Source organism: Hyla sarda, unplaced genomic scaffold (assembly GCF_029499605.1).
Source record: "Hyla sarda isolate aHylSar1 unplaced genomic scaffold, aHylSar1.hap1 scaffold_1089, whole genome shotgun sequence".
Lineage (NCBI taxonomy): Eukaryota > Metazoa > Chordata > Amphibia > Anura > Hylidae > Hyla > Hyla sarda.
In genome coordinates this window covers 112,756-123,166 of record NW_026607709.1, presented here as the reverse complement: position 1 = coordinate 123,166, position 10,411 = coordinate 112,756, and the positions used below count along the sequence as shown (strand labels likewise).

The window sequence follows — 10,411 nt, the reverse complement described above, 5'->3', positions numbered from 1 at the left end:
TTTAGGTTCTGCTGTGTGTACTGGTGGTTGACTGCCCCCCAGCCCAGAGTGTGCATGGAAAATTGTCTGGCAGCCTCCCTGACAGCAAGCAGTGATAGTGCCCATGAAGGGCACCTTGTTGGGCCCGCCCCTTTCACGGTTATCGCTTCTCGGCCTTTTGGCTAAGATCAAGTGTAGTATCTGTTCTTATCAGTTTAATATCTGATACGTCCCCTATCTGGGGACCATATATTAAATGGATTTTTGAGAACGGGGGCCGATTTCGAAGCTTGCTTCCGTCGCCCTATGCATTGACCCGATATGGCAGTATCTTCGGGTACAGTGCACCACCCCCTTACAGGGTTAAAAAGAAAGATTCCTACTTTCATTGCTACCTGCTTGCTGGCTAGCCAGCTAGCCAGCCCTGTGGGCCTTGCTGCTGCTGCAGCCAAAAAACAAAAGGTGGTGCTGCTGCTGCTTCTGCTGCTTCTGCTTCTGCTTGTGTCTGGCCGCTGTTGGAGCGTCCAGGCACAGGACTTCTGCTGCTGCTGACTAAATGGCCTCCTTAATTGGATCATTTGAGTAGCCAGCACACCTGTGCAGGTAGGGCATGACATGATAGGCAGCTGCCTTGATAGCGGGTGGGTGCTGAATGTTCCTAATTGACAAAATAAGATTAATGCTTATGAAGAAATATAAAATCTCATCCCTTCCCCAATATCGCGCCACACCCCTACCCCTTAATTCCCTGGTTGAACTTGATGGACATATGTCTTTTTTCGACCGTACTAACTATGTAACTATGTAACATAACATGGGGGGGGGGGGGGGTCTCCTGGCTGTTCACACAGGTGTGTCATTGCTGTACATTGACCATGCATTGCTTCTGTGGTATTGCAAAGGCAAAGACAAATGCTTCCAGCCATCCATTGCACTAATGGATTGGTCATCAGCTGGCTGTCTATGTCCCGCATCAATATAGACCAAAGTACAGAGGGTTAGGCTATGCTATTGTGCACCTACCTGATGCATCAGAAGGTGCGAGGCCCTTGCTAAATTCTGTGCACAGACTTTGAGATCTATACTTTAGACTGTATCTAAACCTGCTCCAACATGGACTGACATTCTGGCCTACTTTCAGCCGATGCGACTTGTCTGTCGCTGAACAGTCGCTTTTTATGTATTCAGCACCTATGTATAATGTTGTAAAAATGCTCTAGAAGCTAAAGTCGCAGAAATGTCACACATATTTGGCCTGCAACTTTCTGTGCGACAAATTCAGACAGGAAAAATCAGTATAAATCCTTAGAAAATTATCCCCCAGTGTCTCCATCTGCTGGCGGTATTGAATAAGCATTGCTGCACTGATGGGGTATGCATTAGACGAAAAAAAAGAAGAAAAAGAAGAATAATACGCCCAGAAAAGAGGCGAAAAGGAGAAAAACGTAAAAAAACGTGAAAAAAAAGTAAGAGGAAGAGAAGGGAAAAAAAGGTGGAAATGGGTTTAAAAGTGATTTCGGCGGAGAAATATATATATATATATATATATATATATATATATATATATATACGCGCACACACACACATATATATAAACGTATTCTCCGTTGAGATATTGCAGCCGCTGCTGTGTCCAGGCCCAGGAGCCTTAGCACTGTGCTGTGATGTCACTCAATACCACTGACATCACTAGGTGTAAACAACATCTCTCCTTTGCTGTGTATGTGACTATGGAGCTGTTTGGTGATGTCGTCTATTATGGCCTTCATAGAAGCAACAGGAGATTGTTGCATCCATCTAGAACCCTCAGAACTACAGTGCTATGATGTCACTCACTTCCACAGGCCTTGCAGAGTGTAAACAACAACAACCCAGCTTTGTTGTGTATGTAACCATAGGGATTTGTGATGTCACCTAGAACCTTCACAGCAGCGACAGCTTTATGAGGAGCATCAGCACTGCTCTGCCTGAGCAGAACCATCACCGCCATAGGTTGTCAAATAACCCGGATTTAACCCACACAGGTAAGTCCAATGGGGTGCAGGCATGTCCTCTATGCTTACAGCTTCCCGTGGGTGTTGGTTTGATACCGTTTGGGGACAGCCAAGGAGGCATCTGCAGGCAACAAAGGTAGGTGTGTGCTTGTGTGTGTGTTTCCTATGCAGATCCTAAGCCCAGTGTCACATGCAAGTAGGAGGAGTAAGAAGGGTTCCTGGCAAATCCGGGTTATGGATTGCATTTAAAAAGGCCCCGTGGGAGTGCAATGGGCCCCTGTCTTGCTGCTTAGCAATAATGGTATGGGTTTAGGTTCTGCTGTGTGTACTGGTGGTTGACTGCCCCCCAGCCCAGAGTGTGCATGGAAAATTGTCTGGCAGCCTCCCTGACAGCAAGCAGTGATAGTGCCCATGAAGGGCACCTTGTTGGGCCCGCCCCTTTCACGGTTATCGCTTCTCGGCCTTTTGGCTAAGATCAAGTGTAGTATCTGTTCTTATCAGTTTAATATCTGATACGTCCCCTATCTGGGGACCATATATTAAATGGATTTTTGAGAACGGGGGCCGATTTCGAAGCTTGCTTCCGTCGCCCTATGCATTGACCCGATATGGCAGTATCTTCGGGTACAGTGCACCACCCCCTTACAGGGTTAAAAAGAAAGATTCCTACTTTCATAGCTACCTGCTTGCTGGCTAGCCAGCTAGCCAGCCCTGTGGGCCTTGCTGCTGCTGCAGCCAAAAAACAAAAGGTGGTGCTGCTGCTGCTTCTGCTGCTTCTGCTTCTGCTTGTGTCTGGCCGCTGTTGGAGCGTCCAGGCACAGGACTTCTGCTGCTGCTGACTAAATGGCCTCCTTAATTGGATCATTTGAGTAGCCAGCACACCTGTGCAGGTAGGGCATGACATGATAGGCAGCTGCCTTGATAGCGGGTGGGTGCTGAATGTTCCTAATTGACAAAATAAGATTAATGCTTATGAAGAAATATAAAATCTCATCCCTTCCCCAATATCGCGCCACACCCCTACCCCTTAATTCCCTGGTTGAACTTGATGGACATATGTCTTTTTTCGACCGTACTAACTATGTAACTATGTAACATAACATGGGGGGGGGGGTCTCCTGGCTGTTCACACAGGTGTGTCATTGCTGTACATTGACCATGCATTGCTTCTGTGGTATTGCAAAGGCAAAGACAAATGCTTCCAGCCATCCATTGCACTAATGGATTGGTCATCAGCTGGCTGTCTATGTCCCGCATCAATATAGACCAAAGTACAGAGGGTTAGGCTATGCTATTGTGCACCTACCTGATGCATCAGAAGGTGCGAGGCCCTTGCTAAATTCTGTGCACAGACTTTGAGATCTATACTTTAGACTGTATCTAAACCTGCTCCAACATGGACTGACATTCTGGCCTACTTTCAGCCGATGCGACTTGTCTGTCGCTGAACAGTCGCTTTTTATGTATTCAGCACCTATGTATAATGTTGTAAAAATGCTCTAGAAGCTAAAGTCGCAGAAATGTCACACATATTTGGCCTGCAACTTTCTGTGCGACAAATTCAGACAGGAAAAATCAGTATAAATCCTTAGAAAATTATCCCCCAGTGTCTCCATCTGCTGGCGGTATTGAATAAGCATTGCTGCACTGATGGGGTATGCATTAGACGAAAAAAAAGAAGAAAAAGAAGAATAATACGCCCAGAAAAGAGGCGAAAAGGAGAAAAACGTAAAAAAACGTGAAAAAAAAGTAGGAGGAAGAGAAGGGAAAAAAAGGTGGAAATGGGTTTAAAAGTGATTTCGGCGGAGAAATATATATATATATATATATATATATATATATATATATACGCGCACACACACACATATATATAAACGTATTCTCCGTTGAGATATTGCAGCCGCTGCTGTGTCCAGGCCCAGGAGCCTTAGCACTGTGCTGTGATGTCACTCAATACCACTGACATCACTAGGTGTAAACAACATCTCTCCTTTGCTGTGTATGTGACTATGGAGCTGTTTGGTGATGTCGTCTATTACGGCCTTCATAGAAGCAACAGGAGATTGTTGCATCCATCTAGAACCCTCAGAACTACAGTGCTATGATGTCACTCACTTCCACAGGCCTTGCAGAGTGTAAACAACAACAACCCAGCTTTGTTGTGTATGTAACCATAGGGATTTGTGATGTCACCTAGAACCTTCACAGCAGCGACAGCTTTATGAGGAGCATCAGCACTGCTCTGCCTGAGCAGAACCATCACCGCCATAGGTTGTCAAATAACCCGGATTTAACCCACACAGGTAAGTCCAATGGGGTGCAGGCATGTCCTCTATGCTTACAGCTTCCCGTGGGTGTTGGTTTGATACCGTTTGGGGACAGCCAAGGAGGCATCTGCAGGCAACAAAGGTAGGTGTGTGCTTGTGTGTGTGTTTCCTATGCAGATCCTAAGCCCAGTGTCACATGCAAGTAGGAGGAGTAAGAAGGGTTCCTGGCAAATCCGGGTTATGGATTGCATTTAAAAAGGCCCCGTGGGAGTGCAATGGGCCCCTGTCTTGCTGCTTAGCAATAATGGTATGGGTTTAGGTTCTGCTGTGTGTACTGGTGGTTGACTGCCCCCCAGCCCAGAGTGTGCATGGAAAATTGTCTGGCAGCCTCCCTGACAGCAAGCAGTGATAGTGCCCATGAAGGGCACCTTGTTGGGCCCGCCCCTTTCACGGTTATCGCTTCTCGGCCTTTTGGCTAAGATCAAGTGTAGTATCTGTTCTTATCAGTTTAATATCTGATACGTCCCCTATCTGGGGACCATATATTAAATGGATTTTTGAGAACGGGGGCCGATTTCGAAGCTTGCTTCCGTCGCCCTATGCATTGACCCGATATGGCAGTATCTTCGGGTACAGTGCACCACCCCCTTACAGGGTTAAAAAGAAAGATTCCTACTTTCATTGCTACCTGCTTGCTGGCTAGCCAGCTAGCCAGCCCTGTGGGCCTTGCTGCTGCTGCAGCCAAAAAACAAAAGGTGGTGCTGCTGCTGCTTCTGCTGCTTCTGCTTCTGCTTGTGTCTGGCCGCTGTTGGAGCGTCCAGGCACAGGACTTCTGCTGCTGCTGACTAAATGGCCTCCTTAATTGGATCATTTGAGTAGCCAGCACACCTGTGCAGGTAGGGCATGACATGATAGGCAGCTGCCTTGATAGCGGGTGGGTGCTGAATGTTCCTAATTGACAAAATAAGATTAATGCTTATGAAGAAATATAAAATCTCATCCCTTCCCCAATATCGCGCCACACCCCTACCCCTTAATTCCCTGGTTGAACTTGATGGACATATGTCTTTTTTCGACCGTACTAACTATGTAACTATGTAACATAACATGGGGGGGGGGGGGGGGGGTCTCCTGGCTGTTCACACAGGTGTGTCATTGCTGTACATTGACCATGCATTGCTTCTGTGGTATTGCAAAGGCAAAGACAAATGCTTCCAGCCATCCATTGCACTAATGGATTGGTCATCAGCTGGCTGTCTATGTCCCGCATCAATATAGACCAAAGTACAGAGGGTTAGGCTATGCTATTGTGCACCTACCTGATGCATCAGAAGGTGCGAGGCCCTTGCTAAATTCTGTGCACAGACTTTGAGATCTATACTTTAGACTGTATCTAAACCTGCTCCAACATGGACTGACATTCTGGCCTACTTTCAGCCGATGCGACTTGTCTGTCGCTGAACAGTCGCTTTTTATGTATTCAGCACCTATGTATAATGTTGTAAAAATGCTCTAGAAGCTAAAGTCGCAGAAATGTCACACATATTTGGCCTGCAACTTTCTGTGCGACAAATTCAGACAGGAAAAATCAGTATAAATCCTTAGAAAATTATCCCCCAGTGTCTCCATCTGCTGGCGGTATTGAATAAGCATTGCTGCACTGATGGGGTATGCATTAGACGAAAAAAAAGAAGAAAAAGAAGAATAATACGCCCAGAAAAGAGGCGAAAAGGAGAAAAACGTAAAAAAACGTGAAAAAAAAGTAAGAGGAAGAGAAGGGAAAAAAAGGTGGAAATGGGTTTAAAAGTGATTTCGGCGGAGAAATATATATATATATATATATATATATATATATATATATATATATACACGCGCACACACACACATATATATAAACGTATTCTCCGTTGAGATATTGCAGCCGCTGCTGTGTCCAGGCCCAGGAGCCTTAGCACTGTGCTGTGATGTCACTCAATACCACTGACATCACTAGGTGTAAACAACATCTCTCCTTTGCTGTGTATGTGACTATGGAGCTGTTTGGTGATGTCGTCTATTATGGCCTTCATAGAAGCAACAGGAGATTGTTGCATCCATCTAGAACCCTCAGAACTACAGTGCTATGATGTCACTCACTTCCACAGGCCTTGCAGAGTGTAAACAACAACAACCCAGCTTTGTTGTGTATGTAACCATAGGGATTTGTGATGTCACCTAGAACCTTCACAGCAGCGACAGCTTTATGAGGAGCATCAGCACTGCTCTGCCTGAGCAGAACCATCACCGCCATAGGTTGTCAAATAACCCGGATTTAACCCACACAGGTAAGTCCAATGGGGTGCAGGCATGTCCTCTATGCTTACAGCTTCCCGTGGGTGTTGGTTTGATACCGTTTGGGGACAGCCAAGGAGGCATCTGCAGGCAACAAAGGTAGGTGTGTGCTTGTGTGTGTGTTTCCTATGCAGATCCTAAGCCCAGTGTCACATGCAAGTAGGAGGAGTAAGAAGGGTTCCTGGCAAATCCGGGTTATGGATTGCATTTAAAAAGGCCCCGTGGGAGTGCAATGGGCCCCTGTCTTGCTGCTTAGCAATAATGGTATGGGTTTAGGTTCTGCTGTGTGTACTGGTGGTTGACTGCCCCCCAGCCCAGAGTGTGCATGGAAAATTGTCTGGCAGCCTCCCTGACAGCAAGCAGTGATAGTGCCCATGAAGGGCACCTTGTTGGGCCCGCCCCTTTCACGGTTATCGCTTCTCGGCCTTTTGGCTAAGATCAAGTGTAGTATCTGTTCTTATCAGTTTAATATCTGATACGTCCCCTATCTGGGGACCATATATTAAATGGATTTTTGAGAACGGGGGCCGATTTCGAAGCTTGCTTCCGTCGCCCTATGCATTGACCCGATATGGCAGTATCTTCGGGTACAGTGCACCACCCCCTTACAGGGTTAAAAAGAAAGATTCCTACTTTCATTGCTACCTGCTTGCTGGCTAGCCAGCTAGCCAGCCCTGTGGGCCTTGCTGCTGCTGCAGCCAAAAAACAAAAGGTGGTGCTGCTGCTGCTTCTGCTGCTTCTGCTTCTGCTTGTGTCTGGCCGCTGTTGGAGCGTCCAGGCACAGGACTTCTGCTGCTGCTGACTAAATGGCCTCCTTAATTGGATCATTTGAGTAGCCAGCACACCTGTGCAGGTAGGGCATGACATGATAGGCAGCTGCCTTGATAGCGGGTGGGTGCTGAATGTTCCTAATTGACAAAATAAGATTAATGCTTATGAAGAAATATAAAATCTCATCCCTTCCCCAATATCGCGCCACACCCCTACCCCTTAATTCCCTGGTTGAACTTGATGGACATATGTCTTTTTTCGACCGTACTAACTATGTAACTATGTAACATAACATGGGGGGGGGGGGGGGGGTCTCCTGGCTGTTCACACAGGTGTGTCATTGCTGTACATTGACCATGCATTGCTTCTGTGGTATTGCAAAGGCAAAGACAAATGCTTCCAGCCATCCATTGCACTAATGGATTGGTCATCAGCTGGCTGTCTATGTCCCGCATCAATATAGACCAAAGTACAGAGGGTTAGGCTATGCTATTGTGCACCTACCTGATGCATCAGAAGGTGCGAGGCCCTTGCTAAATTCTGTGCACAGACTTTGAGATCTATACTTTAGACTGTATCTAAACCTGCTCCAACATGGACTGACATTCTGGCCTACTTTCAGCCGATGCGACTTGTCTGTCGCTGAACAGTCGCTTTTTATGTATTCAGCACCTATGTATAATGTTGTAAAAATGCTCTAGAAGCTAAAGTCGCAGAAATGTCACACATATTTGGCCTGCAACTTTCTGTGCGACAAATTCAGACAGGAAAAATCAGTATAAATCCTTAGAAAATTATCCCCCAGTGTCTCCATCTGCTGGCGGTATTGAATAAGCATTGCTGCACTGATGGGGTATGCATTAGACGAAAAAAAAGAAGAAAAAGAAGAATAATACGCCCAGAAAAGAGGCGAAAAGGAGAAAAACATAAAAAAACGTGAAAAAAAAGTAAGAGGAAGAGAAGGGAAAAAAAGGTGGAAATGGGTTTAAAAGTGATTTCGGCGGAGAAATATATATATATATATATATATATATATATATATATATATATATATACGCGCACACACACACATATATATAAACGTATTCTCCGTTGAGATATTGCAGCCGCTGCTGTGTCCAGGCCCAGGAGCCTTAGCACTGTGCTGTGATGTCACTCAATACCACTGACATCACTAGGTGTAAACAACATCTCTCCTTTGCTGTGTATGTGACTATGGAGCTGTTTGGTGATGTCGTCTATTATGGCCTTCATAGAAGCAACAGGAGATTGTTGCATCCATCTAGAACCCTCAGAACTACAGTGCTATGATGTCACTCACTTCCACAGGCCTTGCAGAGTGTAAACAACAACAACCCAGCTTTGTTGTGTATGTAACCATAGGGATTTGTGATGTCACCTAGAACCTTCACAGCAGCGACAGCTTTATGAGGAGCATCAGCACTGCTCTGCCTGAGCAGAACCATCACCGCCATAGGTTGTCAAATAACCCGGATTTAACCCACACAGGTAAGTCCAATGGGGTGCAGGCATGTCCTCTATGCTTACAGCTTCCCGTGGGTGTTGGTTTGATACCGTTTGGGGACAGCCAAGGAGGCATCTGCAGGCAACAAAGGTAGGTGTGTGCTTGTGTGTGTGTTTCCTATGCAGATCCTAAGCCCAGTGTCACATGCAAGTAGGAGGAGTAAGAAGGGTTCCTGGCAAATCCGGGTTATGGATTGCATTTAAAAAGGCCCCGTGGGAGTGCAATGGGCCCCTGTCTTGCTGCTTAGCAATAATGGTATGGGTTTAGGTTCTGCTGTGTGTACTGGTGGTTGACTGCCCCCCAGCCCAGAGTGTGCATGGAAAATTGTCTGGCAGCCTCCCTGACAGCAAGCAGTGATAGTGCCCATGAAGGGCACCTTGTTGGGCCCGCCCCTTTCACGGTTATCGCTTCTCGGCCTTTTGGCTAAGATCAAGTGTAGTATCTGTTCTTATCAGTTTAATATCTGATACGTCCCCTATCTGGGGACCATATATTAAATGGATTTTTGAGAACGGGGGCCGATTTCGAAGCTTGCTTCCGTCGCCCTATGCATTGACCCGATATGGCAGTATCTTCGGGTACAGTGCACCACCCCCTTACAGGGTTAAAAAGAAAGATTCCTACTTTCATTGCTACCTGCTTGCTGGCTAGCCAGCTAGCCAGCCCTGTGGGCCTTGCTGCTGCTGCAGCCAAAAAACAAAAGGTGGTGCTGCTGCTGCTTCTGCTGCTTCTGCTTCTGCTTGTGTCTGGCCGCTGTTGGAGCGTCCAGGCACAGGACTTCTGCTGCTGCTGACTAAATGGCCTCCTTAATTGGATCATTTGAGTAGCCAGCACACCTGTGCAGGTAGGGCATGACATGATAGGCAGCTGCCTTGATAGCGGGTGGGTGCTGAATGTTCCTAATTGACAAAATAAGATTAATGCTTATGAAGAAATATAAAATCTCATCCCTTCCCCAATATCGCGCCACACCCCTACCCCTTAATTCCCTGGTTGAACTTGATGGACATATGTCTTTTTTCGACCGTACTAACTATGTAACTATGTAACATAACATGGGGGGGGGGGGGGGTCTCCTGGCTGTTCACACAGGTGTGTCATTGCTGTACATTGACCATGCATTGCTTCTGTGGTATTGCAAAGGCAAAGACAAATGCTTCCAGCCATCCATTGCACTAATGGATTGGTCATCAGCTTAGCAATAATGTCCCGCATCAATATAGACCAAAGTACAGAGGGTTAGGCTATGCTATTGTGCACCTACCTGATGCATCAGAAGGTGCGAGGCCCTTGCTAAATTCTGTGCACAGACTTTGAGATCTATACTTTAGACTGTATCTAAACCTGCTCCAACATGGACTGACATTCTGGCCTACTTTCAGCCGATGCGACTTGTCTGTCGCTGAACAGTCGCTTTTTATGTATTCAGCACCTATGTATAATGTTGTAAAAATGCTCTAGAAGCTAAAGTCGCAGAAATGTCACACATATTTGGCCTGCAACTTTCTGTGCGACAAATTCAGACAGGAAAAATCAGTATAAAT

General features: G+C 46.2%; 5 non-coding genes across 5 annotated transcripts; all 5 read left to right on the top strand.

Moving 5' to 3' along the window:
* Positions 1-141: 141 nt before the first annotated feature.
* On the top strand, positions 142-332 carry LOC130300635 (U2 spliceosomal RNA). Its single transcript, XR_008851472.1, has one exon. It is a non-coding gene; the product is annotated as a U2 spliceosomal RNA (small nuclear RNA).
* A 2,090-nt stretch (positions 333-2,422) lies between these two features.
* Positions 2,423-2,613, top strand: LOC130300634 (U2 spliceosomal RNA). Its single transcript, XR_008851471.1, has one exon. It is a non-coding gene; the product is annotated as a U2 spliceosomal RNA (small nuclear RNA).
* Positions 2,614-4,695: 2,082 nt separating this feature from the next.
* Positions 4,696-4,886, top strand: LOC130300633 (U2 spliceosomal RNA). The gene has a single exon (XR_008851470.1). It is a non-coding gene; the product is annotated as a U2 spliceosomal RNA (small nuclear RNA).
* Positions 4,887-6,983: 2,097 nt separating this feature from the next.
* Positions 6,984-7,174, top strand: LOC130300632 (U2 spliceosomal RNA). Its single transcript, XR_008851468.1, has one exon. It is a non-coding gene; the product is annotated as a U2 spliceosomal RNA (small nuclear RNA).
* Positions 7,175-9,270: 2,096 nt separating this feature from the next.
* Positions 9,271-9,461, top strand: LOC130300631 (U2 spliceosomal RNA). Its single transcript, XR_008851467.1, has one exon. It is a non-coding gene; the product is annotated as a U2 spliceosomal RNA (small nuclear RNA).
* The last annotated feature ends 950 nt before the right edge of the window (positions 9,462-10,411 follow it).